Here is a 26,667-nt window from a genome sequence, read left to right as displayed (position 1 = left end):
CCAGTCTCCCATGCCGGTACTTGCCCAGCCTCAAGCTGCTTAGCGTTTGCGATCTGACGAGGGCAGGCACATTCAGCTTAGAGTGGCCATTGACGGACAGCTAGCACCACAGCGGGTCTTTTCAAGAGATATAAAATTGTAAGGGAAAGCTTTGATAAACCCCCCCCCCCCAAAAAAAAAAAAGAAACTTGTCCAGCCTCAAGCTGCTTAGCATTTGCGATCTAACCAGAGCTGGCACATTCAGCTTAGAGTGGCCAATGACAAATTGTTCACACCAGTGCGGCTCTTTTCAAGAGGAATACAATCGTCAGGGAAAGCTTGGATCAAAACGAAAAAACCAAGTCAACGGTACCAGGGATTCCCAGCCAGTCTCCCATGCTGGTACTTGCCTAAGCTCAAGCTGCTTAGCATTTGCGATCTGACGAGGGCAGGCACATTCAGCTTAGTGTGGACATTGACGGACAACTAGCACCACAGCGGGTCTTTTCAAGAGATATAAAATTGTAAGGGAAAGCTTTGATAAACCCCCCCCCCAAAAAAAAAAAAAAAAAAGAAAAAAGAAACTTGCCCAGCCTCAAGCTGCTTAGCATTTGCGATCTGACCAGAGCTGGCACATTCAGCTTAGAGTGGCCAATGACAGATTGTTCAAACCAGTGCGGCTCTTTTCAAGAGGAATACAATCGTCAGGGAAAGCTTGGATCAAAACGAAAAAACCAAGTCAACGGTACCAGGGATTCCCAGCCAGTCTCCCATGCTGGTACTTGCCTAGCCTCAAGCTGCTTAGCATTTGCGATCTGACGAGGGCAGGCACATTCAGCTTAGTGTGGCCATTGACCGATTGCTTTCGCGTCTGCTAGTCTTTTCAAGATGAAAACAATCGTAAGGGAAAGCTTTGAGAAAAAAAAAATAGCAAGTCAACGGTATCGGGGATTCCCATCCAGTCTCCCATGCCGGTACTTGCCCAGCCTCAAGCTGCTTAGCGTTTGCGATCTGACGAGGGCAGGCACATTCAGCTTAGAGTGGCCATTGACGGACAACTAGCACCACAGCGGGTCTTTTCAAGAGATATAAAATTGTAAGGGAAAGCTTTGATAAACCACCCCCCCCCCAAAAAAAAAAAAGAAACTTGTCCAGCCTCAAGCTGCTTAGCATTTGCGATCTAACCAGAGCTGGCACATTCAGCTTAGAGTGGCCAATGACAAATTGTTCACACCAGTGCGGCTCTTTTCAAGAGGAATACAATCGTCAGGGAAAGCTTGGATCAAAACGAAAAAACCAAGTCAACGGTACCAGGGATTCCCAGCCAGTCTCCCATGCTGGTACTTGCCTAGCCTCAAGCTGCTTAGCATTTGCGATCTGACGAGGGCAGGCACATTCAGCTTAGTGTGGACATTGACCGATTGCTTTTGCGTCTGCTAGTCTTTTCAAGATGAAAACAATCGTAAGGGAAAGCTTTGAGAAAAACAAAATAGCAAGTCAACGGTACCGGGGATTCCCAGCCAGTCTCCCATGCCGGTACTTGCCCAGCCTCAAGCTGCTTAGCGTTTGCGATCTGACGAGGGCAGGCACATTCAGCTTAGAGTGGCCATTGACGGACAACTAGCACCACAGCGGGTCTTTTCAAGAGATATAAAATTGTAAGGGAAAGCTTTGATAAACCCCCCCCCCAAAAAAAAAAAAAAAAAAGAAAAAAGAAACTTGCCCAGCCTCAAGCTGCTTAGCATTTGCGATCTGACCAGAGCTGGCACATTCAGCTTAGAGTGGCCAATGACAGATTGTTCAAACCAGTGCGGCTCTTTTCAAGAGGAATACAATCGTCAGGGAAAGCTTGGATCAAAACGAAAAAACCAAGTCAACGGTACCAGGGATTCCCAGCCAGTCTCCCATGCTGGTACTTGCCTAGCCCCAAGCTGCTTAGCATTTGCGATCTGACGAGGGCAGGCACATTCAGCTTAGTGTGGCCATTGACCGATTGCTTTTGCGTCTGCTAGTCTTTTCAAGATGAAAACAATCGTAAGGGAAAGCTTTGAGAAAAACAAAATAGCAGGTCAACGGTACCGGGGATTCCCAACCAGTCTCCCATGCCGGTACTTGCCCAGCCTCAAGCTGCTTAGCGTTTGCGATCTGACGAGGGCAGGCACATTCAGCTTAGAGTGGCCATTGACGGACAACTAGCACCACAGCGGGTCTTTTCAAGAGATATAAAATTGTAAGGGAAAGCTTTGATAAACCCCCCCCCCCCAAAAAAAAAAAAAGAAACTTTCCCAGCCTCAAGCTGCTTAGCATTTGCGATCTAACCAGAGCTGGCACATTCAGCTTAGAGTGGCCAATGACAAATTGTTCACACCAGTGCAGCTCTTTTCAAGAGGAATACAATCGTTAGGGAAAGCTTGGATCAAAACGAAAAAACCAAGTCAACGGTACCAGGGATTCCCAGCCAGTCTCCCATGCTGGTACTTGCCTAGCCCCAAGCTGCTTAGCATTTGCGATCTGACGAGGGCAGGCACATTCAGCTTAGTGTGGCCATTGACCGATTGCTTTCGCGTCTGCTAGTCTTTTCAAGATGAAAACAATCGTAAGGGAAAGCTTTGAGAAAAACAAAATAGCAAGTCAACGGTACCGGGGATTCCCAGCCAGTCTCCCATGCCGGTACTTGCCCAGCCTCAAGCTGCTTAGCGTTTGCGATCTGACGAGGGCAGGCACATTCAGCTTAGAGTGGCCATTGACGGACAACTAGCACCACAGCGGGTCTTTTCAAGAGATATAAAATTGTAAGGGAAAGCTTTGATAAACCCCCCCCCCCCAAAAAAAAAAAAAAAAGAAACTTGCCCAGCCTCAAGCTGCTTAGCATTTGCGATCTAACCAGAGCTGGCACATTCAGCTTAGAGTGGCCAATGACAGATTGTTCACACCAGTGCGGCTCTTTTCAAGAGGAATACAATCGTCAGGGAAAGCTTGGATCAAAACGAAAAAACCAAGTCAACGGTACCAGGGATTCCCAGCCAGTCTCCCATGCTGGTACTTGCCTAGCCTCAAGCTGCTTAGCATTTGCGATCTGACGAGGGCAGGCACATTCAGCTTAGTGTGGCCATTGACCGATTGCTTTCGCGTCTGCTAGTCTTTTCAAGATGAAAACAATCGTAAGGGAAAGCTTTGAGAAAAACAAAATAGCAAGTCAACGGTACCGGGGATTCCCAGCCAGTCTCCCATGCCGGTACTTGCCCAGCCTCAAGCTGCTTAGCGTTTGCGATCTGACGAGGGCAGGCACATTCAGCTTAGAGTGGCCATTGACGGACAACTAGCACCACAGCGGGTCTTTTCAAGAGATATAAAATTGTAAGGGAAAGCTTTGATAAACCCCCCCCCCCAAAAAAAAAAAAAAAGAAACTTGCCCAGCCTCAAGCTGCTTAGCATTTGCGATCTAACCAGAGCTGGCACATTCAGCTTAGAGTGGCCAATGACAGATTGTTCACACCAGTGCGGCTCTTTTCAAGAGGAATACAATCGTCAGGGAAAGCTTGGATCAAAACGAAAAAACCAAGTCAACGGTACCAGGGATTCCCAGCCAGTCTCCCATGCTGGTACTTGCCTAGCCTCAAGCTGCTTAGCATTTGCGATCTGACGAGGGCAGGCACATTCAGCTTAGTGTGGCCATTGACCGATTGCTTTCGCGCCTGCTAGTCTTTTCAAGATGAAAACAATCGTAAGGGAAAGCTTTGAGAAAAACAAAATAGCAAGTCAACGGTACCGGGGATTCCCAGCCAGTCTCCCATGCCGGTACTTGCCCAGCCTCAAGCTGCTTAGCGTTTGCGATCTGACGAGGGCAGGCACATTCAGCTTAGAGTGGCCATTGACGGACAACTAGCACCACAGCGGGTCTTTTCAAGAGATATAAAATTGTAAGGGAAAGCTTTGATAAACCCCCCCCCCAAAAAAAAAAAAAAAAAAGAAACTTGCCCAGCCTCAAGCTGCTTAGCATTTGCGATCTAACCAGAGCTGGCACATTCAGCTTAGAGTGGCCAATGACAGATTGTTCACACCAGTGCGGCTCTTTTCAAGAGGAATACAATCGTCAGGGAAAGCTTGGATCAAAACGAAAAAACCAAGTCAACGGTACCAGGGATTCCCAGCCAGTCTCCCATGCTGGTACTTGCCTAGCCTCAAGCTGCTTAGCATTTGCGATCTGACGAGGGCAGGCACATTCAGCTTAGTGTGGCCATTGACCGATTGCTTTCGCGCCTGCTAGTCTTTTCAAGATGAAAACAATCGTAAGGGAAAGCTTTGAGAAAAACAAAATAGCAAGTCAACGGTACCGGGGATTCCCAGCCAGTCTCCCATGCCGGTACTTGCCCAGCCTCAAGCTGCTTAGCGTTTGCGATCTGACGAGGGCAGGCACATTCAGCTTAGAGTGGCCATTGACGGACAACTAGCACCACAGCGGGTCTTTTCAAGAGATATAAAATTGTAAGGGAAAGCTTTGATAAACCCCCCCCCAAAAAAAAAAAAAAAAAAAGAAAAAAGAAACTTGCCCAGCCTCAAGCTGCTTAGCATTTGCGATCTGACCAGAGCTGGCACATTCAGCTTAGAGTGGCCAATGACAGATTGTTCAAACCAGTGCGGCTCTTTTCAAGAGGAATACAATCGTCAGGGAAAGCTTGGATCAAAACGAAAAAACCAAGTCAACGGTACCAGGGATTCCCAGCCAGTCTCCCATGCCGGTACTTGCCCAGCCTCAAGCTGCTTAGCGTTTGCGATCTGACGAGGGCAGGCACATTCAGCTTAGAGTGGCCATTGACGGACAACTAGCACCACAGCGGGTCTTTTCAAGAGATATAAAATTGTAAGGGAAAGCTTTGATAAACCCCCCCCCCCCCAAAAAAAAAAAGAAACTTGTCCAGCCTCAAGCTGCTTAGCATTTGCGATCTAACCAGAGCTGGCACATTCAGCTTAGAGTGGCCAATGACAAATTGTTCACACCAGTGCGGCTCTTTTCAAGAGGAATACAATCGTCAGGGAAAGCTTGGATCAAAACGAAAAAACCAAGTCAACGGTACCAGGGATTCCCAGCCAGTCTCCCATGCTGGTACTTGCCTAGCCTCAAGCTGCTTAGCATTTGCGATCTGACGAGGGCAGGCACATTCAGCTTAGTGTGGACATTGACCGATTGCTTTTGCGTCTGCTAGTCTTTTCAAGATGAAAACAATCGTAAGGGAAAGCTTTGAGAAAAACAAAATAGCAAGTCAACGGTACCGGGGATTCCCAGCCAGTCTCCCATGCCGGTACTTGCCCAGCCTCAAGCTGCTTAGCGTTTGCGATCTGACGAGGGCAGGCACATTCAGCTTAGAGTGGCCATTGACAGACAACTAGCACCACAGCGGGTCTTTTCAAGAGATATAAAATTGTAAGGGAAAGCTTTGATAAACCCCCCCCCCAAAAAAAAAAAAAAAAAAGAAAAAAGAAACTTGCCCAGCCTCAAGCTGCTTAGCATTTGCGATCTGACCAGAGCTGGCACATTCAGCTTAGAGTGGCCAATGACAGATTGTTCAAACCAGTGCGGCTCTTTTCAAGAGGAATACAATCGTCAGGGAAAGCTTGGATCAAAACGAAAAAACCAAGTCAACGGTACCAGGGATTCCCAGCCAGTCTCCCATGCTGGTACTTGCCTAGCCCCAAGCTGCTTAGCATTTGCGATCTGACGAGGGCAGGCACATTCAGCTTAGTGTGGCCATTGACCGATTGCTTTCGCGTCTGCTAGTCTTTTCAAGATGAAAACAATCGTAAGGGAAAGCTTTGAGAAAAACAAAATAGCAAGTCAACGGTACCGGGGATTCCCAACCAGTCTCCCATGCCGGTACTTGCCCAGCCTCAAGCTGCTTAGCGTTTGCGATCTGACGAGGGCAGGCACATTCAGCTTAGAGTGGCCATTGACGGACAACTAGCACCACAGCGGGTCTTTTCAAGAGATATAAAATTGTAAGGGAAAGCTTTGATAAACCCCCCCCCCCCCAAAAAAAAAAAAAAGAAACTTTCCCAGCCTCAAGCTGCTTAGCATTTGCGATCTAACCAGAGCTGGCACATTCAGCTTAGAGTGGCCAATGACAGATTGTTCACACCAGTGCGGCTCTTTTCAAGAGGAATACAATCGTCAGGGAAAGCTTGGATCAAAACGAAAAAACCAAGTCAACGGTACCAGGGATTCCCAGCCAGTCTCCCATGCTGGTACTTGCCTAGCCTCAAGCTGCTTAGCATTTGCGATCTGACGAGGGCAGGCACATTCAGCTTAGTGTGGCCATTGACCGATTGCTTTCGCGTCTGCTAGTCTTTTCAAGATGAAAACAATCGTAAGGGAAAGCTTTGAGAAAAACAAAATAGCAAGTCAACGGTACCGGGGATTCCCAGCCAGTCTCCCATGCCGGTACTTGCCCAGCCTCAAGCTGCTTAGCGTTTGCGATCTGACGAGGGCAGGCACATTCAGCTTAGAGTGGCCATTGACGGACAACTAGCACCACAGCGGGTCTTTTCAAGAGATATAAAATTGTAAGGGAAAGCTTTGATAAACCCCCCCCCCAAAAAAAAAAAAAAAAAAGAAAAAAGAAACTTGCCCAGCCTCAAGCTGCTTAGCATTTGCGATCTGACCAGAGCTGGCACATTCAGCTTAGAGTGGCCAATGACAAATTGTTCACACCAGTGCGGCTCTTTTCAAGAGGAATACAATCGTTAGGGAAAGCTTGGATCAAAACGAAAAAACCAAGTCAACGGTACCAGGGATTCCCAGCCAGTCTCCCATGCTGGTACTTGCCTAGCCCCAAGCTGCTTAGCATTTGCGATCTGACGAGGGCAGGCACATTCAGCTTCGTGTGGCCATTGACCGATTGCTTTCGCGTCTGCTAGTCTTTTCAAGATGAAAACAATCGTAAGGGAAAGCTTTGAGAAAAACAAAATAGCAAGTCAACGGTACCGGGGATTCCCAGCCAGTCTCCCATGCCGGTACTTGCCCAGCCTCAAGCTGCTTAGCGTTTGCGATCTGACGAGGGCAGGCACATTCAGCTTAGAGTGGCCATTGACGGACAACTAGCACCACAGCGGGTCTTTTCAAGAGATATAAAATTGTAAGGGAAAGCTTTGATAAACCCCCCCCCCCAAAAAAAAAAAAAAAGAAACTTGCCCAGCCTCAAGCTGTTTAGCATTTGCGATCTAACCAGAGCTGGCACATTCAGCTTAGAGTGGCCAATGACAGATTGTTCACACCAGTGCGGCTCTTTTCAAGAGGAATACAATCGTCAGGGAAAGCTTGGATCAAAACGAAAAAACCAAGTCAACGGTACCAGGGATTCCCAGCCAGTCTCCCATGCTGGTACTTGCCTAGCCTCAAGCTGCTTAGCATTTGCGATCTGACGAGGGCAGGCACATTCAGCTTAGTGTGGCCATTGACCGATTGCTTTCGCGTCTGCTAGTCTTTTCAAGATGAAAACAATCGTAAGGGAAAGCTTTGAGAAAAACAAAATAGCAAGTCAACGGTACCGGGGATTCCCAGCCAGTTCTCCCATGCCGGTACTTGCCCAGCCTCAAGCTGCTTAGCGTTTGCGATCTGACGAGGGCAGGCACATTCAGCTTAGAGTGGCCATTGACGGACAACTAGCACCACAGCGGGTCTTTTCAAGAGATATAAAATTGTAAGGGAAAGCTTTGATAAACCCCCCCCCCCAAAAAAAAAAAAAAAAAGAAAAAAGAAACTTGCCCAGCCTCAAGCTGCTTAGCATTTGCGATCTGACCAGAGCTGGCACATTCAGCTTAGAGTGGCCAATGACAGATTGTTCAAACCAGTGCGGCTCTTTTCAAGAGGAATACAATCGTCAGGGAAAGCTTGGATCAAAACGAAAAAACCAAGTCAACGGTACCAGGGATTCCCAGCCAGTCTCCCATGCTGGTACTTGCCTAGCCTCAAGCTGCTTAGCATTTGCGATCTGACGAGGGCAGGCACATTCAGCTTAGTGTGGCCATTGACCGATTGCTTTCGCGTCTGCTAGTCTTTTCAAGATGAAAACAATCGTAAGGGAAAGCTTTGAGAAAAAAAAAATAGCAAGTCAACGGTACCGGGGATTCCCAGCCAGTCTCCCATGCCGGTACTTGCCCAGCCTCAAGCTGCTTAGCGTTTGCGATCTGACGAGGGCAGGCACATGCAGCTTAGAGTGGCCATTGACGGAAAACTAGCACCACAGCGGGTCTTTTCAAGAGATATAAAATTGTAAGGGAAAGCTTTGATAAACCCCCCCCCCCCAAAAAAAAAAAAGAAACTTGCCCAGCCTCAAGCTGCTTAGCATTTGCGATCTGACCAGAGCTGGCACATTCAGCTTAGAGTGGCCAATGACAAATTGTTCACACCAGTGCGGCTCTTTTCAAGAGGAATACAATCGTTAGGGAAAGCTTGGATCAAAACGAAAAAACCAAGTCAACGGTACCAGGGATTCCCAGCCAGTCTCCCATGCTGGTACTTGCCTAGCCCCAAGCTGCTTAGCATTTGCGATCTGACGAGGGCAGGCACATTCAGCTTAGTGTGGCCATTGACCGATTGCTTTCGCGTCTGCTAGTCTTTTCAAGATGAAAACAATCGTAAGGGAAAGCTTTGAGAAAAACAAAATAGCAAGTCAACGGTACCGGGGATTCCCAGCCAGTCTCCCATGCCGGTACTTGCCCAGCCTCAAGCTGCTTAGCGTTTGCGATCTGACGAGGGCAGGCACATTCAGCTTAGAGTGGCCATTGACGGACAACTAGCACCACAGCGGGTCTTTTCAAGAGATATAAAATTGTAAGGGAAAGCTTTGATAAACCCCCCCCCAAAAAAAAAAAAAAAAAAAAGAAACTTGCCCAGCCTCAAGCTGCTTAGCATTTGCGATCTAACCAGAGCTGGCACATTCAGCTTAGAGTGGCCAATGACAGATTGTTCACACCAGTGCGGCTCTTTTCAAGAGGAATACAATCGTCAGGGAAAGCTTGGATCAAAACGAAAAAACCAAGTCAACGGTACCAGGGATTCCCAGCCAGTCTCCCATGCTGGTACTTGCCTAGCCTCAAGCTGCTTAGCATTTGCGATCTGACGAGGGCAGGCACATTCAGCTTAGTGTGGCCATTGACCGATTGCTTTCGCGCCTGCTAGTCTTTTCAAGATGAAAACAATCGTAAGGGAAAGCTTTGAGAAAAACAAAATAGCAAGTCAACGGTACCGGGGATTCCCAGCCAGTCTCCCATGCCGGTACTTGCCCAGCCTCAAGCTGCTTAGCGTTTGCGATCTGACGAGGGCAGGCACATTCAGCTTAGAGTGGCCATTGACGGACAACTAGCACCACAGCGGGTCTTTTCAAGAGATATAAAATTGTAAGGGAAAGCTTTGATAAACCCCCCCCCCCAAAAAAAAAAAAAAAAAAAGAAAAAAGAAACTTGCCCAGCCTCAAGCTGCTTAGCATTTGCGATCTGACCAGAGCTGGCACATTCAGCTTAGAGTGGCCAATGACAGATTGTTCAAACCAGTGCGGCTCTTTTCAAGAGGAATACAATCGTCAGGGAAAGCTTGGATCAAAACGAAAAAACCAAGTCAACGGTACCAGGGATTCCCAGCCAGTCTCCCATGGTGGTACTTGCCTAGCCTCAAGCTGCTTAGCATTTGCGATCTGACGAGGGCAGGCACATTCAGCTTAGTGTGGCCATTGACCGATTGCTTTCGCGTCTGCTAGTCTTTTCAAGATGAAAACAATCGTAAGGGAAAGCTTTGAGAAAAAAAAAATAGCAAGTCAACGGTACCGGGGATTCCCAGCCAGTCTCCCATGCCGGTACTTGCCCAGCCTCAAGCTGCTTAGCGTTTGCGATCTGACGAGGGCAGGCACATTCAGCTTAGAGTGGCCATTGACGGACAACTAGCACCACAGCTGGTCTTTTCAAGAGATATAAAATTGTAAGGGAAAGCTTTGATAAACCCCCCCCCCAAAAAAAAAAAAAAGAAACTTGCCCAGCCTCAAGCTGCTTAGCATTTGCGATCTGACCAGAGCTGGCACATTCAGCTTAGAGTGGCCAATGACAAATTGTTCACACCAGTGCGGCTCTTTTCAAGAGGAATACAATCGTTAGGGAAAGCTTGGATCAAAACGAAAAAACCAAGTCAACGGTACCAGGGATTCCCAGCCAGTCTCCCATGCTGGTACTTGCCTAGCCCCAAGCTGCTTAGCATTTGCGATCTGACGAGGGCAGGCACATTCAGCTTAGTGTGGCCATTGACCGATTGCTTTCGCGTCTGCTAGTCTTTTCAAGATGAAAACAATCGTAAGGGAAAGCTTTGAGAAAAACAAAATAGCAAGTCAACGGTACCGGGGATTCCCAGCCAGTCTCCCATGCCGGTACTTGCCCAGCCTCAAGCTGCTTAGCGTTTGCGATCTGACGAGGGAAGGCACATTCAGCTTAGAGTGGCCATTGACGGACAACTAGCACCACAGCGGGTCTTTTCAAGAGATATAAAATTGTAAGGGAAAGCTTTGATAAACCCCCCCCCCCCCCCAAAAAAAAAAAGAAACTTGCCCAGCCTCAAGCTGCTTAGCATTTGCGATCTAACCAGAGCTGGCACATTCAGCTTAGAGTGGCCAATGACAGATTGTTCACACCAGTGCGGCTCTTTTCAAGAGGAATACAATCGTCAGGGAAAGCTTGGATCAAAACGAAAAAACCAAGTCAACGGTACCAGTGATTCCCAGCCAGTCTCCCATGCTGGTACTTGCCTAGCCTCAAGCTGCTTAGCATTTGCGATCTGACGAGGGCAGGCACATTCAGCTTAGTGTGGCCATTGACCGATTGCTTTCGCGTCTGCTAGTCTTTTCAAGATGAAAACAATCGTAAGGGAAAGCTTTGAGAAAAAAAAAATAGCAAGTCAACGGTATCGGGGATTCCCAGCCAGTCTCCCATGCCGGTACTTGCCCAGCCTCAAGCTGCTTAGCGTTTGCGATCTGACGAGGGCAGGCACATTCAGCTTAGAGTGGCCATTGACGGACAACTAGCACCACAGCGGGTCTTTTCAAGAGATATAAAATTGTAAGGGAAAGCTTTGATAAACCCCCCCCCCCCAAAAAAAAAAAAGAAACTTGTCCAGCCTCAAGCTGCTTAGCATTTGCGATCTAACCAGAGCTGGCACATTCAGCTTAGAGTGGCCAATGACAAATTGTTCACACCAGTGCGGCTCTTTTCAAGAGGAATACAATCGTCAGGGAAAGCTTGGATCAAAACGAAAAAACCAAGTCAACGGTACCAGGGATTCCCAGCCAGTCTCCCATGCTGGTATTTGCCTAGCCTCAAGCTGCTTAGCATTTGCGATCTGACGAGGGCAGGCACATTCAGCTTAGTGTGGACATTGACGGACAACTAGCACCACAGCGGGTCTTTTCAAGAGATATAAAATTGTAAGGGAAAGCTTTGATAAACCCCCCCCCCCAAAAAAAAAAAAAAAAAAGAAAAAAGAAACTTGCCCAGCCTCAAGCTGCTTAGCATTTGCGATCTGACCAGAGCTGGCACATTCAGCTTAGAGTGGCCAATGACAGATTGTTCAAACCAGTGCGGCTCTTTTCAAGAGGAATACAATCGTCAGGGAAAGCTTGGATCAAAACGAAAAAACCAAGTCAACGGTACCAGGGATTCCCAGCCAGTCTCCCATGCTGGTACTTGCCTAGCCTCAAGCTGCTTAGCATTTGCGATCTGACGAGGGCAGGCACATTCAGCTTAGTGTGGCCATTGACCGATTGCTTTCGCGTCTGCTAGTCTTTTCAAGATGAAAACAATCGTAAGGGAAAGCTTTGAGAAAAAAAAAATAGCAAGTCAACGGTATCGGGGATTCCCAGCCAGTCTCCCATGCCGGTACTTGCCCAGCCTCAAGCTGCTTAGCGTTTGCGATCTGACGAGGGCAGGCACATTCAGCTTAGAGTGGCCATTGACGGACAACTAGCACCACTGCGGGTCTTTTCAAGAGATATAAAATTGTAAGGGAAAGCTTTGATAAACCCCCCCCCCCCAAAAAAAAAAAAAGAAACTTGTCCAGCCTCAAACTGCTTAGCATTTGCGATCTAACCAGAGCTGGCACATTCAGCTTAGAGTGGCCAATGACAAATTGTTCACACCAGTGCGGCTCTTTTCAAGAGGAATACAATCGTCAGGGAAAGCTTGGATCAAAACGAAAAAACCAAGTCAACGGTACCAGGGATTCCCAGCCAGTCTCCCATGCTGGTACTTGCCTAGCCTCAAGCTGCTTAGCATTTGCGATCTGACGAGGGCAGGCACATTCAGCTTAGTGTGGACATTGACCGATTGCTTTTGCGTCTGCTAGTCTTTTCAAGATGAAAACAATCGTAAGGGAAAGCTTTGAGAAAAACAAAATAGCAAGTCAACGGTACCGGGGATTCCCAGCCAGTCTCCCATGCCGGTACTTGCCCAGCCTCAAGCTGCTTAGCGTTTGCGATCTGACGAGGGCAGGCACATTCAGCTTAGAGTGGCCATTGACGGACAACTAGCACCACAGCGGGTCTTTTCAAGAGATATAAAATTGTAAGGGAAAGCTTTGATAAACCCCCCCCCAAAAAAAAAAAAAAAAAAGAAAAAAGAAACTTGCCCAGCCTCAAGCTGCTTAGCATTTGCGATCTGACCAGAGCTGGCACATTCAGCTTAGAGTGGCCAATGACAGATTGTTCAAACCAGTGCGGCTCTTTTCAAGAGGAATACAATCGTCAGGGAAAGCTTGGATCAAAACGAAAAAACCAAGTCAACGGTACCAGGGATTCCCAGCCAGTCTCCCATGCTGGTACTTGCCTAGCCCCAAGCTGCTTAGCATTTGCGATCTGACGAGGGCAGGCACATTCAGCTTAGTGTGGCCATTGACCGATTGCTTTCGCGTCTGCTAGTCTTTTCAAGATGAAAACAATCGTAAGGGAAAGCTTTGAGAAAAACAAAATAGCAAGTCAACGGTACCGGGGATTCCCAACCAGTCTCCCATGCCGGTACTTGCCCAGCCTCAAGCTGCTTAGCGTTTGCGATCTGACGAGGGCAGGCACATTCAGCTTAGAGTGGCCATTGACGGACAACTAGCACCACAGCGGGTCTTTTCAAGAGATATAAAATTGTAAGGGAAAGCTTTGATAAACCCCCCCCCCCAAAAAAAAAAAAAAGAAACTTTCCCAGCCTCAAGCTGCTTAGCATTTGCGATCTAACCAGAGCTGGCACATTCAGCTTAGAGTGGCCAATGACAAATTGTTCACACCAGTGCGGCTCTTTTCAAGAGGAATACAATCGTTAGGGAAAGCTTGGATCAAAACGAAAAAACCAAGTCAACGGTACCAGGGATTCCCAGCCAGTCTCCCATGCTGGTACTTGCCTAGCCCCAAGCTGCTTAGCATTTGCGATCTGACGAGGGCAGGCACATTCAGCTTAGTGTGGCCATTGACCGATTGCTTTCGCGTCTGCTAGTCTTTTCAAGATGAAAACAATCGTAAGGGAAAGCTTTGAGAAAAAAAAAATAGCAAGTCAACGGTATCGGGGATTCCCAGCCAGTCTCCCATGCCGGTACTTGCCCAGCCTCAAGCTGCTTAGCGTTTGCGATCTGACGAGGGCAGGCACATTCAGCTTAGAGTGGCCATTGACGGACAACTAGCACCACAGCGGGTCTTTTCAAGAGATATAAAATTGTAAGGGAAAGCTTTGATAAACCCCCCCCCCCCAAAAAAAAAAAAGAAACTTGTCCAGCCTCAAGCTGCTTAGCATTTGCGATCTAACCAGAGCTGGCACATTCAGCTTAGAGTGGCCAATGACAAATTGTTCACACCAGTGCGGCTCTTTTCAAGAGGAATACAATCGTCAGGGAAAGCTTGGATCAAAACGAAAAAACCAAGTCAACGGTACCAGGGATTCCCAGCCAGTCTCCCATGCTGGTACTTGCCTAGCCTCAAGCTGCTTAGCATTTGCGATCTGACGAGGGCAGGCACATTCAGCTTAGTGTGGACATTGACGGACAACTAGCACCACAGCGGGTCTTTTCAAGAGATATAAAATTGTAAGGGAAAGCTTTGATAAACCCCCCCCCCAAAAAAAAAAAAAAAAAAGAAAAAAGAAACTTGCCCAGCCTCAAGCTGCTTAGCATTTGCGATCTGACCAGAGCTGGCACATTCAGCTTAGAGTGGCCAATGACAGATTGTTCAAACCAGTGCGGCTCTTTTCAAGAGGAATACAATCGTCAGGGAAAGCTTGGATCAAAACGAAAAAACCAATTCAACGGTACCAGGGATTCCCAGCCAGTCTCCCATGCTGGTACTTGCCTAGCCTCAAGCTGCTTAGCATTTGCGATCTGACGAGGGCAGGCACATTCAGCTTAGTGTGGCCATTGACCGATTGCTTTCGCGTCTGCTAGTCTTTTCAAGATGAAAACAATCGTAAGGGAAAGCTTTGAGAAAAAAAAAATAGCAAGTCAACGGTATCGGGGATTCCCAGCCAGTCTCCCATGCCGGTACTTGCCCAGCCTCAAGCTGCTTAGCGTTTGCGATCTGACGAGGGCAGGCACATTCAGCTTAGAGTGGCCATTGACGGACAACTAGCACCACAGCGGGTCTTTTCAAGAGATATAAAATTGTAAGGGAAAGCTTTGATAAACCCCCCCCCCCAAAAAAAAAAAAAAGAAACTTGTCCAGCCTCAAACTGCTTAGCATTTGCGATCTAACCAGAGCTGGCACATTCAGCTTAGAGTGGCCAATGACAAATTGTTCACACCAGTGCGGCTCTTTTCAAGAGGAATACAATCGTCAGGGAAAGCTTGGATCAAAACGAAAAAACCAAGTCAACGGTACCAGGGATTCCCAGCCAGTCTCCCATGCTGGTACTTGCCTAGCCTCAAGCTGCTTAGCATTTGCGATCTGACGAGGGCAGGCACATTCAGCTTAGTGTGGACATTGACCGATTGCTTTTGCGTCTGCTAGTCTTTTCAAGATGAAAACAATCGTAAGGGAAAGCTTTGAGAAAAACAAAATAGCAAGTCAACGGTACCGGGGATTCCCAGCCAGTCTCCCATGCCGGTACTTGCCCAGCCTCAAGCTGCTTAGCGTTTGCGATCTGACGAGGGCAGGCACATTCAGCTTAGAGTGGCCATTGACGGACAACTAGCACCACAGCGGGTCTTTTCAAGAGATATAAAATTGTAAGGGAAAGCTTTGATAAACCCCCCCCCAAAAAAAAAAAAAAAAAAGAAAAAAGAAACTTGCCCAGCCTCAAGCTGCTTAGCATTTGCGAGCTGACCAGAGCTGGCACATTCAGCTTAGAGTGGCCAATGACAGATTGTTCAAACCAGTGCGGCTCTTTTCAAGAGGAATACAATCGTCAGGGAAAGCTTGGATCAAAACGAAAAAACCAAGTCAACGGTACCAGGGATTCCCAGCCAGTCTCCCATGCTGGTACTTGCCTAGCCCCAAGCTGCTTAGCATTTGCGATCTGACGAGGGCAGGCACATTCAGCTTAGTGTGGCCATTGACCGATTGCTTTCGCGTCTGCTAGTCTTTTCAAGATGAAAACAATCGTAAGGGAAAGCTTTGAGAAAAACAAAATAGCAAGTCAACGGTACCGGGGATTCCCAACCAGTCTCCCATGCCGGTACTTGCCCAGCCTCAAGCTGCTTAGCGTTTGCGATCTGACGAGGGCAGGCACATTCAGCTTAGAGTGGCCATTGACGGACAACTAGCACCACAGCGGGTCTTTTCAAGAGATATAAAATTGTAAGGGAAAGCTTTGATAAACCCCCCCCCCCAAAAAAAAAAAAAAAGAAACTTTCCCAGCCTCAAGCTGCTTAGCATTTGCGATCTAACCAGAGCTGGCACATTCAGCTTAGAGTGGCCAATGACAAATTGTTCACACCAGTGCGGCTCTTTTCAAGAGGAATACAATCGTTAGGGAAAGCTTGGATCAAAACGAAAAAACCAAGTCAACGGTACCAGGGATTCCCAGCCAGTCTCCCATGCTGGTACTTGCCTAGCCCCAAGCTGCTTAGCATTTGCGATCTGACGAGGGCAGGCACATTCAGCTTAGTGTGGCCATTGACCGATTGCTTTCGCGTCTGCTAGTCTTTTCAAGATGAAAACAATCGTAAGGGAAAGCTTTGAGAAAAACAAAATAGCAAGTCAACGGTACCGGGGATTCCCAGCCAGTCTCCCATGCCGGTACTTGCCCAGCCTCAAGCTGCTTAGCGTTTGCGATCTGACGAGGGCAGGCACATTCAGCTTAGAGTGGCCATTGACGGACAACTAGCACCACAGCGGGTCTTTTCAAGAGATATAAAATTGTAAGGGAAAGCTTTGATAAACCCCCCCCCCCCAAAAAAAAAAAAAAAAAGAAACTTGCCCAGCCTCAAGCTGCTTAGCATTTGCGATCTAACCAGAGCTGGCACATTCAGCTTAGAGTGGCCAATGACAGATTGTTCACACCAGTGCGGCTCTTTTCAAGAGGAATACAATCGTCAGGGAAAGCTTGGATCAAAACGAAAAAACCAAGTCAACGGTACCAGGGATTCCCAGCCAGTCTCCCAGGCTGGTACTTGCCTAGCCTCAAGCTGCTTAGCATTTGCGATCTGACGAGGGCAGGCACATTCAGCTTAGTGTGGCCATTGACCGATTGCTTTCGCGTCTGCTAGTCTTTTCAAGATGAAAACAATCGTAAGGGAAAGCTTTGAGAAAAACAAAATAGCAAGTCAACGGTACCGGGGATTCCCAGCCAGTCTCCCATGCCGGTACTTGCCCAGCCTCAAGCTGCTTAGCGTTTGCGATCTGACGAGGGCAGGCACATTCAGCTTAGAGTGGCCATTGACGGACAACTAGCACCACAGCGGGTCTTTTCAAGAGATATAAAATTGTAAGGGAAAGCTTTGATAAACCCCCCCCCCAAAAAAAAAAAAAAAAAGAAAAAAGAAACTTGCCCAGCCTCAAGCTGCTTAGCATTTGCGATCTGACCAGAGCTGGCACATTCAGCTTAGAGTGGCCAATGACAAATTGTTCACACCAGTGCGGCTCTTTTCAAGAGGAATACAATCGTTAGGGAAAGCTTGGATCAAAACGAAAAAACCAAGTCAACGGTACCAGGGATTCCCAGCCAGTCTCCCATGCTGGTACTTGCCTAGCCCCAAGCTGCTTAGCATTTGCGATCTGACGAGGGCAGGCACATTCAGCTTCGTGTGGCCATTGACCGATTGCTTTCGCGTCTGCTAGTCTTTTCAAGATGAAAACAATCGTAAGGGAAAGCTTTGAGAAAAACAAAATAGCAAGTCAACGGTACCGGGGATTCCCAGCCAGTCTCCCATGCCGGTACTTGCCCAGCCTCAAGCTGCTTAGCGTTTGCGATCTGACGAGGGCAGGCACATTCAGCTTAGAGTGGCCATTGACGGACAACTAGCACCACAGCGGGTCTTTTCAAGAGATATAAAATTGTAAGGGAAAGCTTTGATAAACCCCCCCCCCCAAAAAAAAAAAAAAAAGAAACTTGCCCAGCCTCAAGCTGCTTAGCATTTGCGATCTAACCAGAGCTGGCACATTCAGCTTAGAGTGGCCAATGACAGATTGTTCACACCAGTGCGGCTCTTTTCAAGAGGAATACAATCGTCAGGGAAAGCTTGGATCAAAACGAAAAAACCAAGTCAACGGTACCAGGGATTCCCAGCCAGTCTCCCATGCTGGTACTTGCCTAGCCTCAAGCTGCTTAGCATTTGCGATCTGACGAGGGCAGGCACATTCAGCTTAGTGTGGCCATTGACCGATTGCTTTCGCGTCTGCTAGTCTTTTCAAGATGAAAACAATCGTAAGGGAAAGCTTTGAGAAAAACAAAATAGCAAGTCAACGGTACCGGGGATTCCCAGCCAGTCTCCCATGCCGGTACTTGCCCAGCCTCAAGCTGCTTAGCGTTTGCGATCTGACGAGGGCAGGCACATTCAGCTTAGAGTGGCCATTGACGGACAACTAGCACCACAGCGGGTCTTTTCAAGAGATATAAAATTGTAAGGGAAAGCTTTGATAAACCCCCCCCCAAAAAAAAAAAAAAAAAAGAAAAAAGAAACTTGCCCAGCCTCAAGCTGCTTAGCATTTGCGATCTGACCAGAGCTGGCACATTCAGCTTAGAGTGGCCAATGACAGATTGTTCAAACCAGTGCGGCTCTTTTCAAGAGGAATACAATCGTCAGGGAAAGCTTGGATCAAAACGAAAAAACCAAGTCAACGGTACCAGGGATTCCCAGCCAGTCTCCCATGCTGGTACTTGCCTAGCCTCAAGCTGCTTAGCATTTGCGATCTGACGAGGGCAGGCACATTCAGCTTAGTGTGGCCATTGACCGATTGCTTTCGCGTCTGCTAGTCTTTTCAAGATGAAAACAATCGTAAGGGAAAGCTTTGAGAAAAAAAAAATAGCAAGTCAACGGTACCGGGGATTCCCAGCCAGTCTCCCATGCCGGTACTTGCCCAGCCTCAAGCTGCTTAGCGTTTGCGATCTGACGAGGGCAGGCACATGCAGCTTAGAGTGGCCATTGACGGAAAACTAGCACCACAGCGGGTCTTTTCAAGAGATATAAAATTGTAAGGGAAAGCTTTGATAAACCCCCCCCCCAAAAAAAAAAAAAGAAACTTGCCCAGCCTCAAGCTGCTTAGCATTTGCGATCTGACCAGAGCTGGCACATTCAGCTTAGAGTGGCCAATGACAAATTGTTCACACCAGTGCGGCTCTTTTCAAGAGGAATACAATCGTTAGGGAAAGCTTGGATCAAAACGAAAAAACCAAGTCAACGGTACCAGGGATTCCCAGCCAGTCTCCCATGCTGGTACTTGCCTAGCCCCAAGCTGCTTAGCATTTGCGATCTGACGAGGGCAGGCACATTCAGCTTAGTGTGGCCATTGACCGATTGCTTTCGCGTCTGCTAGTCTTTTCAAGATGAAAACAATCGTAAGGGAAAGCTTTGAGAAAAACAAAATAGCAAGTCATCGGTACCGGGGATTCCCAGCCAGTCTCCCATGCCGGTACTTGCCCAGCCTCAAGCTGCTTAGCGTTTGCGATCTGACGAGGGCAGGCACATTCAGCTTAGAGTGGCCATTGACGGACAACTAGCACCACAGCGGGTCTTTTCAAGAGATATAAAATTGTAAGGGAAAGCTTTGATAAACCCCCCCCCCCAAAAAAAAAAAAAAAAAAAGAAACTTGCCCAGCCTCAAGCTGCTTAGCATTTGCGATCTAACCAGAGCTGGCACATTCAGCTTAGAGTGGCCAATGACAGATTGTTCACACCAGTGCGGCTATTTTCAAGAGGAATACAATCGTCAGGGAAAGCTTGGATCAAAACGAAAAAACCAAGTCAACGGTACCAGGGATTCCCAGCCAGTCTCCCATGCTGGTACTTGCCTAGCCTCAAGCTGCTTAGCATTTGCGATCTGACGAGGGCAGGCACATTCAGCTTAGTGTGGCCATTGACCGATTGCTTTCGCGCCTGCTAGTCTTTTCAAGATGAAAACAATCGTAAGGGAAAGCTTTGAGAAAAACAAAATAGCAAGTCAACGGTACCGGGGATTCCCAGCCAGTCTCCCATGCCGGTACTTGCCCAGCCTCAAGCTGCTTAGCGTTTGCGATCTGACGAGGGCAGGCACATTCAGCTTAGAGTGGCCATTGACGGACAACTAGCACCACAGCGGGTCTTTTCAAGAGATATAAAATTGTAAGGGAAAGCTTTGATAAACCCCCCCCCCCCAAAAAAAAAAAAAAAAAAAGAAAAAAGAAACTTGCCCAGCCTCAAGCTGCTTAGCATTTGCGATCTGACCAGAGCTGGCACATTCAGCTTAGAGTGGCCAATGACAGATTGTTCAAACCAGTGCGGCTCTTTTCAAGAGGAATACAATCGTCAGGGAAAGCTTGGATCAAAACGAAAAAACCAAGTCAACGGTACCAGGGATTCCCAGCCAGTCTCCCATGCTGGTACTTGCCTAGCCTCAAGCTGCTTAGCATTTGCGATCTGACGAGGGCAGGCACATTCAGCTTAGTGTGGCCATTGACCGATTGCTTTCGCGTCTGCTAGTCTTTTCAAGATGAAAACAATCGTAAGGGAAAGCTTTGAGAAAAAAAAAATAGCAAGTCAACGGTACCGGGGATTCCCAGCCAGTCTCCCATGCCGGTACTTGCCCAGCCTCAAGCTGCTTAGCGTTTGCGATCTGACGAGGGCAGGCACATTCAGCTTAGAGTGGCCATTGACGGACAACTAGCACCACAGCTGGTCTTTTCAAGAGATATAAAATTGTAAGGGAAAGCTTTGATAAACCCCCCCCCCAAAAAAAAAAAAAAGAAACTTGCCCAGCCTCAAGCTGCTTAGCATTTGCGATCTGACCAGAGCTGGCACATTCAGCTTAGAGTGGCCAATGACAAATTGTTCACACCAGTGCGGCTCTTTTCAAGAGGAATACAATCGTTAGGGAAAGCTTGGATCAAAACGAAAAAACCAAGTCAACGGTACCAGGGATTCCCAGCCAGTCTCCCATGCTGGTACTTGCCTAGCCCCAAGCTGCTTAGCATTTGCGATCTGACGAGGGCAGGCACATTCAGCTTAGTGTGGCCATTGACCGATTGCTTTCGCGTCTGCTAGTCTTTTCAAGATGAAAACAATCGTAAGGGAAAGCTTTGAGAAAAACAAAATAGCAAGTCAACGGTACCGGGGATTCCCAGCCAGTCTCCCATGCCGGTACTTGCCCAGCCTCAAGCTGCTTAGCGTTTGCGATCTGACGAGGGCAGGCACATTCAGCTTAGAGTGGCCATTGACGGACAACTAGCACCACAGCGGGTCTTTTCAAGAGATATAAAATTGTAAGGGAAAGCTTTGATAAACCCCCCCCCCCCCCAAAAAAAAAAAAGAAACTTGCCCAGCCTCAAGCTGCTTAGCATTTGCGATCTAACCAGAGCTGGCACATTCAGCTTAGAGTGGCCAATGACAGATTGTTCACACCAGTGCGGCTCTTTTCAAGAGGAATACAATCGTCAGGGAAAGCTTGGATCAAAACGAAAAAACCAAGTCAACGGTACCAGGGATTCCCAGCCAGTCTCCCATGCTGGTACTTGCCTAGCCTCAAGCTGCTTAGCATTTGCGATCTGACGAGGGCAGGCACATTCAGCTTAGTGTGGCCATTGACCGATTGCTTTCGCGTCTGCTAGTCTTTTCAAGATGAAAACAATCGTAAGGGAAAGCTTTGAGAAAAACAAAATAGCAAGTCAACGGTACCGGGGATTCCCAGCCAGTCTCCCATGCCGGTACTTGCCCAGCCTCAAGCTGCTTAGCGTTTGCGATCTGACGAGGGCAGGCACATTCAGCTTAGAGTGGCCATTGACGGACAACTAGCACCACAGCGGGTCTTTTCAAGAGATATAAAATTGTAAGGGAAAGCTTTGATAAACCCCCCCCCAAAAAAAAAAAAAAAAAAAGAAAAAAGAAACTTGCCCAGCCTCAAGCTGCTTAGCATTTGCGATCTGACCAGAGCTCGCACATTCAGCTTAGAGTGGCCAATGACAGATTGTTCAAACCAGTGCGGCTCTTTTCAAGAGGAATACAATCGTCAGGGAAAGCTTGGATCAAAACGAAAAAACCAAGTCAACGGTACCAGGGATTCCCAGCCAGTCTCCCATGCTGGTACTTGCCTAGCCTCAAGCTGCTTAGCATTTGCGATCTGACGAGGGCAGGCACATTCAGCTTAGTGTGGCCATTGACCGATTGCTTTCGCGTCTGCTAGTCTTTTCAAGATGAAAACAATCGTAAGGGAAAGCTTTGAGAAAAAAAAAATAGCAAGTCAACGGTACCGGGGATTCCCAGCCAGTCTCCCATGCCGGTACTTGCCCAGCCTCAAGCTGCTTAGCGTTTGCGATCTGACGAGGGCAGGCACATTCAGCTTAGAGTGGCCATTGACGGAAAACTAGCACCACAGCGGGTCTTTTCAAGAGATATAAAATTGTAAGGGAAAGCTTTGATAAACCCCCCCCCCAAAAAAAAAAAAAAGAAACTTGCCCAGCCTCAAGCTGCTTAGCATTTGCGATCTGACCAGAGCTGGCACATTCAGCTTAGAGTGGCCAATGACAAATTGTTCACACCAGTGCGGCTCTTTTCAAGAGGAATACAATCGTTAGGGAAAGCTTGGATCAAAACGAAAAAACCAAGTCAACGGTACCAGGGATTCCCAGCCAGTCTCCCATGCTGGTACTTGCCTAGCCCCAAGCTGCTTAGCATTTGCGATCTGACGAGGGCAGGCACATTCAGCTTAGTGTGGCCATTGACCGATTGCTTTCGCGTCTGCTAGTCTTTTCAAGATGAAAACAATCGTAAGGGAAAGCTTTGAGAAAAACAAAATAGCAAGTCAACGGTACCGGGGATTCCCAGCCAGTCTCCCATGCCGGTACTTGCCCAGCCTCAAGCTGCTTAGCGTTTGCGATCTGACGAGGGCAGGCACATTCAGCTTAGAGTGGCCATTGACGGACAACTAGCACCACAGCGGGTCTTTTCAAGAGATATAAAATTGTAAGGGAAAGCTTTGATAAACCCCCCCCCCCAAAAAAAAAAAAAAAAGAAACTTGCCCAGCCTCAAGCTGCTTAGCATTTGCGATCTAACCAGAGCTGGCACATTCAGCTTAGAGTGGCCAATGACAGATTGTTCACACCAGTGCGGCTCTTTTCAAGAGGAATACAATCGTCAGGGAAAGCTTGGATCAAAACGAAAAAACCAAGTCAACGGTACCAGGGATTCCCAGCCAGTCTCCCATGCTGGTACTTGCCTAGCCTCAAGCTGCTTAGCATTTGCGATCTGACGAGGGCAGGCACATTCAGCTTAGTGTGGCCATTGACTGATTGCTTTCGCGTCTGCTAGTCTTTTCAAGATGAAAACAATCGTAAGGGAAAGCTTTGAGAAAAACAAAATAGCAAGTCAACGGTACCGGGGATTCCCAGCCAGTCTCCCATGCCGGTACTTGCCCAGCCTCAAGCTGCTTAGCGTTTGCGATCTGACGAGGGCAGGCACATTCAGCTTAGAGTGGCCATTGACGGACAACTAGCACCACAGCGGGTCTTTTCAAGAGATATAAAATTGTAAGGGAAAGCTTTGATAAACCCCCCCCCCAAAAAAAAAAAAAAAAAAGAAAAAAGAAACTTGCCCAGCCTCAAGCTGCTTAGCATTTGCGATCTGACCAGAGCTGGCACATTCAGCTTAGAGTGGCCAATGACAGATTGTTCAAACCAGTGCGGCTCTTTTCAAGAGGAATACAATCGTCAGGGAAAGCTTGGATCAAAACGAAAAAACCAAGTCAACGGTACCGGGGATTCCCAGCCAGTCTCCCATGCCGGTACTTGCCCAGCCTCAAGCTGCTTAGCGTTTGCGATCTGACGAGGGCAGGCACATTCAGCTTAGAGTGGCCATTGACGGAAAACTAGCACCACAGCGGGTCTTTTCAAGAGATATAAAATTGTAAGGGAAAGCTTTGATAAACCCCCCCCCCAAAAAAAAAAAAAAGAAACTTGCCCAGCCTCAAGCTGCTTAGCATTTGCGATCTGACCAGAGCTGGCACATTCAGCTTAGAGTGGCCAATGACAAATTGTTCACACCAGTGCGGCTCTTTTCAAGAGGAATACAATCGTTAGGGAAAGCTTGGATCAAAACGAAAAAACCAAGTCAACGGTACCAGGGATTCCCAGCCAGTCTCCCATGCTGGTACTTGCCTAGCCCCAAGCTGCTTAGCATTTGCGATCTGACGAGGGCAGGCACATTCAGCTTAGTGTGGCCATTGACCGATTGCTTTCGCGTCTGCTAGTCTTTTCAAGATGAAAACAATCGTAAGGGAAAGCTTTGAGAAAAACAAAATAGCAAGTCAACGGTACCGGGGATTCCCAGCCAGTCTCCCATGCCGGTACTTGCCCAGCCTCAAGCTGCTTAGCGTTTGCGATCTGACGAGGGCAGGCACATTCAGCTTAGAGTGGCCATTGACGGACAACTAGCACCACAGCGGGTCTTTTCAAGAGATATAAAATTGTAAGGGAAAGCTTTGATAAACCCCCCCCCCCCAAAAAAAAAAAAAAAAGAAACTTGCCCAGCCTCAAGCTGCTTAGCATTTGCGATCTAACCAGAGCTGGCACATTCAGCTTAGAGTGGCCAATGACAGATTGTTCACACCAGTGCGGCTCTTTTCAAGAGGAATACAATCGTTAGGGAAAGCTTGGATCAAAACGAAAAAACCAAGTCAACGGTACCAGGGATTCCCAGCCAGTCTCCCATGCTGGTACTTGCCTAGCCCCAAGCTGCTTAGCATTTGCGATCTGACGAGGGCAGGCACATTCAGCTTAGAGTGGCCATTGACGGAAAACTAGCACCACAGCGGGTCTTTTCAAGAGATATAAAATTGTAAGGGAAAGCTTTGATAAACCCCCCCCCCAAAAAAAAAAAAAAGAAACTTGCCCAGCCTCAAGCTGCTTAGCATTTGCGATCTGACCAGAGCTGGCACATTCAGCTTAGAGTGGCCAATGACAGATTGTTCACACCAGTGCGGCTCTTTTCAAGAGGAATACAATCGTTAGGGAAAGCTTGGATCAAAACGAAAAAACCAAGTCAACGGTACCAGGGATTCCCAGCCAGTCTCCCATGCTGGTACTTGCCTAGCCCCAAGCTGCTTAGCATTTGCGATCTGACGAGGGCAGGCACATTCAGCTTAGAGTGGCCATTGACGGAAAACTAGCACCACAGCGGGTCTTTTCAAGAGATATAAAATTGTAAGGGAAAGCTTTGATAAACCCCCCCCCCAAAAAAAAAAAAAAGAAACTTGCCCAGCCTCAAGCTGCTTAGCATTTGCGATCTGACCAGAGCTGGCACATTCAGCTTAGAGTGGCCAATGACAAATTGTTCACACCAGTGCGGCTCTTTTCAAGAGGAATACAATCGTTAGGGAAAGCTTGGATCAAAACGAAAAAACCAAGTCAACGGTACCAGGGATTCCCAGCCAGTCTCCCATGCTGGTACTTGCCTAGCCCCAAGCTGCTTAGCATTTGCGATCTGACGAGGGCAGGCACATTCAGCTTAGTGTGGCCATTGACCGATTGCTTTCGCGTCTGCTAGTCTTTTCAAGATGAAAACAATCGTAAGGGAAAGCTTTGAGAAAAACAAAATAGCAAGTCAACGGTACCGGGGATTCCCAGCCAGTCTCCCATGCCGGTACTTGCCCAGCCTCAAGCTGCTTAGCGTTTGCGATCTGACGAGGGCAGGCACATTCAGCTTAGAGTGGCCATTGACGGAAAACTAGCACCACAGCGGGTCTTTTCAAGAGATATAAAATTGTAAGGGAAAGCTTTGATAAACCCCCCCCCCCAAAAAAAAAAAAAAAAAAACTTGCCCAGCCTCAAGCTGCTTAGCATTTGCGATCTAACCAGAGCTGGCACATTCAGCTTAGAGTGGCCAATGACAGATTGTTCACACCAGTGCGGCTCTTTTCAAGAGGAATACAATCGTCAGGGAAAGCTTGGATCAAAACGAAAAAACCAAGTCAACGGTACCAGGGATTCCCAGCCAGTCTCCCATGCTGGTACTTGCCTAGCCTCAAGCTGCTTAGCATTTGCGATCTGATGAGGGCAGGCACATTCAGCTTAGTGTGGCCATTGACCGATTGCTTTCGTGTCTGCTAGTCTTTTCAAGATGAAAACAATCGTAAGGGAAAGCTTTGAGAAAAACAAAATAGCAAGTCAACGGTACCGGGGATTCCCAGCCAGTCTCCCATGCCGGTACTTGCCCAGCCTCAAGCTGCTTAGCGTTTGCGATCTGACGAGGGCAGGCACATTCAGCTTAGAGTGGCCATTGACGGAAAACTAGCACCACAGCGGGTCTTTTCAAGAGATATAAAATTGTAAGGGAAAGCTTTGATAAACCCCCCCCCCCCAAAAAAAAAAAAAGTAACTTGCCCAGCCTCAAGCTGCTTAGCATTTGCGATCTGACCAGAGCTGGCACATTCAGCTTAGAGTGGCCAATGACAAATTGTTCACACCAGTGCGGCTCTTTTCAAGAGGAATACAATCGTTAGGGAAAGCTTGGATCAAAACGAAAAAACCAAGTCAACGGTACCAGGGATTCCCAGCCAGTCTCCCATGCTGGTACTTGCCTAGCCCCAAGCTGCTTAGCATTTGCGATCTGACGAGGGCAGGCACATTCAGCTTAGTGTGGCCATTGACCGATTGCTTTCGCGTCTGCTAGTCTTTTCAAGATGAAAACAATCGTAAGGGAAAGCTTTGAGAAAAACAAAATAGCAAGTCAACGGTACCGGGGATTCCCAGCCAGTCTCCCATGCCGGTACTTGCCCAGCCTCAAGCTGCTTAGCGTTTGCGATCTGACGAGGGCAGGCACATTCAGCTTAGAGTGGCCACTGACGGACAACTAGCACCACAGCGGGTCTTTTCAAGAGATATAAAATTGTAAGGGAAAGCTTTGATAAACCCCCCCCCCCCAAAAAAAAAAAAAAGAAACTTGCCCAGCCTCAAGCTGCTTAGCATTTGCGATCTAACCAGAGCTGGCACATTCAGCTTAGAGTGGCCAATGACAGATTGTTCACACCAGTGCGGCTCTTTTCAAGAGGAATACAATCGTCAGGGAA

At 47.8% G+C, this 26,667-nt stretch overlaps 81 pseudogenes; all 81 read right to left on the bottom strand.

Moving 5' to 3' along the window:
* Positions 1-716: 716 nt before the first annotated feature.
* LOC143797585 (5S ribosomal RNA) lies at positions 717-835 on the bottom strand (annotated as a pseudogene).
* Positions 836-1,278: 443 nt separating this feature from the next.
* On the bottom strand, positions 1,279-1,397 carry LOC143800458 (5S ribosomal RNA; annotated as a pseudogene).
* Positions 1,398-1,474: 77 nt separating this feature from the next.
* LOC143799908 (5S ribosomal RNA) lies at positions 1,475-1,593 on the bottom strand (annotated as a pseudogene).
* Positions 1,594-1,850: 257 nt separating this feature from the next.
* Positions 1,851-1,969, bottom strand: LOC143798262 (5S ribosomal RNA; annotated as a pseudogene).
* A 77-nt stretch (positions 1,970-2,046) lies between these two features.
* Positions 2,047-2,165, bottom strand: LOC143800367 (5S ribosomal RNA; annotated as a pseudogene).
* A 247-nt stretch (positions 2,166-2,412) lies between these two features.
* LOC143798260 (5S ribosomal RNA) lies at positions 2,413-2,531 on the bottom strand (annotated as a pseudogene).
* A 77-nt stretch (positions 2,532-2,608) lies between these two features.
* Positions 2,609-2,727, bottom strand: LOC143799907 (5S ribosomal RNA; annotated as a pseudogene).
* A 250-nt stretch (positions 2,728-2,977) lies between these two features.
* On the bottom strand, positions 2,978-3,096 carry LOC143797584 (5S ribosomal RNA; annotated as a pseudogene).
* Positions 3,097-3,173: 77 nt separating this feature from the next.
* Positions 3,174-3,292, bottom strand: LOC143799906 (5S ribosomal RNA; annotated as a pseudogene).
* Positions 3,293-3,540: 248 nt separating this feature from the next.
* Positions 3,541-3,659, bottom strand: LOC143797583 (5S ribosomal RNA; annotated as a pseudogene).
* A 77-nt stretch (positions 3,660-3,736) lies between these two features.
* LOC143799904 (5S ribosomal RNA) lies at positions 3,737-3,855 on the bottom strand (annotated as a pseudogene).
* Positions 3,856-4,105: 250 nt separating this feature from the next.
* LOC143797581 (5S ribosomal RNA) lies at positions 4,106-4,224 on the bottom strand (annotated as a pseudogene).
* Positions 4,225-4,301: 77 nt separating this feature from the next.
* Positions 4,302-4,420, bottom strand: LOC143799903 (5S ribosomal RNA; annotated as a pseudogene).
* A 257-nt stretch (positions 4,421-4,677) lies between these two features.
* On the bottom strand, positions 4,678-4,796 carry LOC143798671 (5S ribosomal RNA; annotated as a pseudogene).
* Positions 4,797-5,042: 246 nt separating this feature from the next.
* LOC143800457 (5S ribosomal RNA) lies at positions 5,043-5,161 on the bottom strand (annotated as a pseudogene).
* Positions 5,162-5,238: 77 nt separating this feature from the next.
* Positions 5,239-5,357, bottom strand: LOC143799902 (5S ribosomal RNA; annotated as a pseudogene).
* A 257-nt stretch (positions 5,358-5,614) lies between these two features.
* Positions 5,615-5,733, bottom strand: LOC143798259 (5S ribosomal RNA; annotated as a pseudogene).
* A 77-nt stretch (positions 5,734-5,810) lies between these two features.
* On the bottom strand, positions 5,811-5,929 carry LOC143800525 (5S ribosomal RNA; annotated as a pseudogene).
* Positions 5,930-6,178: 249 nt separating this feature from the next.
* LOC143797580 (5S ribosomal RNA) lies at positions 6,179-6,297 on the bottom strand (annotated as a pseudogene).
* Positions 6,298-6,374: 77 nt separating this feature from the next.
* LOC143799901 (5S ribosomal RNA) lies at positions 6,375-6,493 on the bottom strand (annotated as a pseudogene).
* Positions 6,494-6,750: 257 nt separating this feature from the next.
* On the bottom strand, positions 6,751-6,869 carry LOC143798909 (5S ribosomal RNA; annotated as a pseudogene).
* A 77-nt stretch (positions 6,870-6,946) lies between these two features.
* On the bottom strand, positions 6,947-7,065 carry LOC143799900 (5S ribosomal RNA; annotated as a pseudogene).
* Positions 7,066-7,313: 248 nt separating this feature from the next.
* On the bottom strand, positions 7,314-7,432 carry LOC143797578 (5S ribosomal RNA; annotated as a pseudogene).
* A 454-nt stretch (positions 7,433-7,886) lies between these two features.
* Positions 7,887-8,005, bottom strand: LOC143797577 (5S ribosomal RNA; annotated as a pseudogene).
* Positions 8,006-8,082: 77 nt separating this feature from the next.
* Positions 8,083-8,201, bottom strand: LOC143800619 (5S ribosomal RNA; annotated as a pseudogene).
* Positions 8,202-8,447: 246 nt separating this feature from the next.
* LOC143798258 (5S ribosomal RNA) lies at positions 8,448-8,566 on the bottom strand (annotated as a pseudogene).
* A 77-nt stretch (positions 8,567-8,643) lies between these two features.
* LOC143799899 (5S ribosomal RNA) lies at positions 8,644-8,762 on the bottom strand (annotated as a pseudogene).
* A 251-nt stretch (positions 8,763-9,013) lies between these two features.
* On the bottom strand, positions 9,014-9,132 carry LOC143797576 (5S ribosomal RNA; annotated as a pseudogene).
* Positions 9,133-9,209: 77 nt separating this feature from the next.
* On the bottom strand, positions 9,210-9,328 carry LOC143799898 (5S ribosomal RNA; annotated as a pseudogene).
* Positions 9,329-9,587: 259 nt separating this feature from the next.
* LOC143797990 (5S ribosomal RNA) lies at positions 9,588-9,706 on the bottom strand (annotated as a pseudogene).
* A 77-nt stretch (positions 9,707-9,783) lies between these two features.
* LOC143799897 (5S ribosomal RNA) lies at positions 9,784-9,902 on the bottom strand (annotated as a pseudogene).
* Positions 9,903-10,148: 246 nt separating this feature from the next.
* LOC143798257 (5S ribosomal RNA) lies at positions 10,149-10,267 on the bottom strand (annotated as a pseudogene).
* Positions 10,268-10,711: 444 nt separating this feature from the next.
* Positions 10,712-10,830, bottom strand: LOC143798602 (5S ribosomal RNA; annotated as a pseudogene).
* Positions 10,831-11,649: 819 nt separating this feature from the next.
* On the bottom strand, positions 11,650-11,768 carry LOC143797575 (5S ribosomal RNA; annotated as a pseudogene).
* Positions 11,769-12,211: 443 nt separating this feature from the next.
* Positions 12,212-12,330, bottom strand: LOC143800454 (5S ribosomal RNA; annotated as a pseudogene).
* A 77-nt stretch (positions 12,331-12,407) lies between these two features.
* LOC143799896 (5S ribosomal RNA) lies at positions 12,408-12,526 on the bottom strand (annotated as a pseudogene).
* Positions 12,527-12,782: 256 nt separating this feature from the next.
* On the bottom strand, positions 12,783-12,901 carry LOC143798255 (5S ribosomal RNA; annotated as a pseudogene).
* A 77-nt stretch (positions 12,902-12,978) lies between these two features.
* LOC143800524 (5S ribosomal RNA) lies at positions 12,979-13,097 on the bottom strand (annotated as a pseudogene).
* Positions 13,098-13,344: 247 nt separating this feature from the next.
* Positions 13,345-13,463, bottom strand: LOC143798254 (5S ribosomal RNA; annotated as a pseudogene).
* A 442-nt stretch (positions 13,464-13,905) lies between these two features.
* Positions 13,906-14,024, bottom strand: LOC143800453 (5S ribosomal RNA; annotated as a pseudogene).
* Positions 14,025-14,281: 257 nt separating this feature from the next.
* On the bottom strand, positions 14,282-14,400 carry LOC143798889 (5S ribosomal RNA; annotated as a pseudogene).
* A 443-nt stretch (positions 14,401-14,843) lies between these two features.
* LOC143800452 (5S ribosomal RNA) lies at positions 14,844-14,962 on the bottom strand (annotated as a pseudogene).
* A 77-nt stretch (positions 14,963-15,039) lies between these two features.
* Positions 15,040-15,158, bottom strand: LOC143799895 (5S ribosomal RNA; annotated as a pseudogene).
* Positions 15,159-15,414: 256 nt separating this feature from the next.
* Positions 15,415-15,533, bottom strand: LOC143798253 (5S ribosomal RNA; annotated as a pseudogene).
* A 77-nt stretch (positions 15,534-15,610) lies between these two features.
* LOC143800523 (5S ribosomal RNA) lies at positions 15,611-15,729 on the bottom strand (annotated as a pseudogene).
* Positions 15,730-15,977: 248 nt separating this feature from the next.
* LOC143798252 (5S ribosomal RNA) lies at positions 15,978-16,096 on the bottom strand (annotated as a pseudogene).
* A 77-nt stretch (positions 16,097-16,173) lies between these two features.
* On the bottom strand, positions 16,174-16,292 carry LOC143799893 (5S ribosomal RNA; annotated as a pseudogene).
* A 251-nt stretch (positions 16,293-16,543) lies between these two features.
* On the bottom strand, positions 16,544-16,662 carry LOC143798482 (5S ribosomal RNA; annotated as a pseudogene).
* Positions 16,663-16,739: 77 nt separating this feature from the next.
* Positions 16,740-16,858, bottom strand: LOC143799892 (5S ribosomal RNA; annotated as a pseudogene).
* A 256-nt stretch (positions 16,859-17,114) lies between these two features.
* On the bottom strand, positions 17,115-17,233 carry LOC143798908 (5S ribosomal RNA; annotated as a pseudogene).
* A 77-nt stretch (positions 17,234-17,310) lies between these two features.
* Positions 17,311-17,429, bottom strand: LOC143799891 (5S ribosomal RNA; annotated as a pseudogene).
* Positions 17,430-17,678: 249 nt separating this feature from the next.
* On the bottom strand, positions 17,679-17,797 carry LOC143797574 (5S ribosomal RNA; annotated as a pseudogene).
* Positions 17,798-17,874: 77 nt separating this feature from the next.
* LOC143799890 (5S ribosomal RNA) lies at positions 17,875-17,993 on the bottom strand (annotated as a pseudogene).
* Positions 17,994-18,249: 256 nt separating this feature from the next.
* LOC143797572 (5S ribosomal RNA) lies at positions 18,250-18,368 on the bottom strand (annotated as a pseudogene).
* Positions 18,369-18,445: 77 nt separating this feature from the next.
* LOC143800618 (5S ribosomal RNA) lies at positions 18,446-18,564 on the bottom strand (annotated as a pseudogene).
* Positions 18,565-18,809: 245 nt separating this feature from the next.
* LOC143798251 (5S ribosomal RNA) lies at positions 18,810-18,928 on the bottom strand (annotated as a pseudogene).
* Positions 18,929-19,376: 448 nt separating this feature from the next.
* LOC143797571 (5S ribosomal RNA) lies at positions 19,377-19,495 on the bottom strand (annotated as a pseudogene).
* A 77-nt stretch (positions 19,496-19,572) lies between these two features.
* LOC143799889 (5S ribosomal RNA) lies at positions 19,573-19,691 on the bottom strand (annotated as a pseudogene).
* Positions 19,692-19,951: 260 nt separating this feature from the next.
* On the bottom strand, positions 19,952-20,070 carry LOC143797570 (5S ribosomal RNA; annotated as a pseudogene).
* A 77-nt stretch (positions 20,071-20,147) lies between these two features.
* On the bottom strand, positions 20,148-20,266 carry LOC143799888 (5S ribosomal RNA; annotated as a pseudogene).
* A 246-nt stretch (positions 20,267-20,512) lies between these two features.
* On the bottom strand, positions 20,513-20,631 carry LOC143798250 (5S ribosomal RNA; annotated as a pseudogene).
* A 77-nt stretch (positions 20,632-20,708) lies between these two features.
* LOC143799886 (5S ribosomal RNA) lies at positions 20,709-20,827 on the bottom strand (annotated as a pseudogene).
* Positions 20,828-21,075: 248 nt separating this feature from the next.
* LOC143797569 (5S ribosomal RNA) lies at positions 21,076-21,194 on the bottom strand (annotated as a pseudogene).
* A 77-nt stretch (positions 21,195-21,271) lies between these two features.
* Positions 21,272-21,390, bottom strand: LOC143799885 (5S ribosomal RNA; annotated as a pseudogene).
* A 257-nt stretch (positions 21,391-21,647) lies between these two features.
* LOC143797568 (5S ribosomal RNA) lies at positions 21,648-21,766 on the bottom strand (annotated as a pseudogene).
* A 77-nt stretch (positions 21,767-21,843) lies between these two features.
* Positions 21,844-21,962, bottom strand: LOC143799884 (5S ribosomal RNA; annotated as a pseudogene).
* Positions 21,963-22,208: 246 nt separating this feature from the next.
* LOC143798249 (5S ribosomal RNA) lies at positions 22,209-22,327 on the bottom strand (annotated as a pseudogene).
* A 77-nt stretch (positions 22,328-22,404) lies between these two features.
* On the bottom strand, positions 22,405-22,523 carry LOC143799883 (5S ribosomal RNA; annotated as a pseudogene).
* Positions 22,524-22,772: 249 nt separating this feature from the next.
* LOC143797565 (5S ribosomal RNA) lies at positions 22,773-22,891 on the bottom strand (annotated as a pseudogene).
* A 77-nt stretch (positions 22,892-22,968) lies between these two features.
* LOC143799881 (5S ribosomal RNA) lies at positions 22,969-23,087 on the bottom strand (annotated as a pseudogene).
* A 257-nt stretch (positions 23,088-23,344) lies between these two features.
* LOC143799880 (5S ribosomal RNA) lies at positions 23,345-23,463 on the bottom strand (annotated as a pseudogene).
* A 246-nt stretch (positions 23,464-23,709) lies between these two features.
* On the bottom strand, positions 23,710-23,828 carry LOC143798248 (5S ribosomal RNA; annotated as a pseudogene).
* A 77-nt stretch (positions 23,829-23,905) lies between these two features.
* LOC143799879 (5S ribosomal RNA) lies at positions 23,906-24,024 on the bottom strand (annotated as a pseudogene).
* Positions 24,025-24,274: 250 nt separating this feature from the next.
* On the bottom strand, positions 24,275-24,393 carry LOC143800326 (5S ribosomal RNA; annotated as a pseudogene).
* A 246-nt stretch (positions 24,394-24,639) lies between these two features.
* On the bottom strand, positions 24,640-24,758 carry LOC143800325 (5S ribosomal RNA; annotated as a pseudogene).
* A 246-nt stretch (positions 24,759-25,004) lies between these two features.
* Positions 25,005-25,123, bottom strand: LOC143798247 (5S ribosomal RNA; annotated as a pseudogene).
* A 77-nt stretch (positions 25,124-25,200) lies between these two features.
* On the bottom strand, positions 25,201-25,319 carry LOC143799878 (5S ribosomal RNA; annotated as a pseudogene).
* Positions 25,320-25,567: 248 nt separating this feature from the next.
* On the bottom strand, positions 25,568-25,686 carry LOC143800835 (5S ribosomal RNA; annotated as a pseudogene).
* A 77-nt stretch (positions 25,687-25,763) lies between these two features.
* Positions 25,764-25,882, bottom strand: LOC143799877 (5S ribosomal RNA; annotated as a pseudogene).
* A 247-nt stretch (positions 25,883-26,129) lies between these two features.
* On the bottom strand, positions 26,130-26,248 carry LOC143798246 (5S ribosomal RNA; annotated as a pseudogene).
* Positions 26,249-26,325: 77 nt separating this feature from the next.
* On the bottom strand, positions 26,326-26,444 carry LOC143800746 (5S ribosomal RNA; annotated as a pseudogene).
* Between the last annotated feature and the right edge of the window lie 223 nt (positions 26,445-26,667).

Source organism: Ranitomeya variabilis, chromosome 1 (assembly GCF_051348905.1).
Source record: "Ranitomeya variabilis isolate aRanVar5 chromosome 1, aRanVar5.hap1, whole genome shotgun sequence".
Taxonomy (NCBI): Eukaryota; Metazoa; Chordata; class Amphibia; order Anura; family Dendrobatidae; genus Ranitomeya; species Ranitomeya variabilis.
Note: the sequence above shows the minus strand (reverse complement) of the source record. Positions and strands in the feature narration are given on the sequence as shown.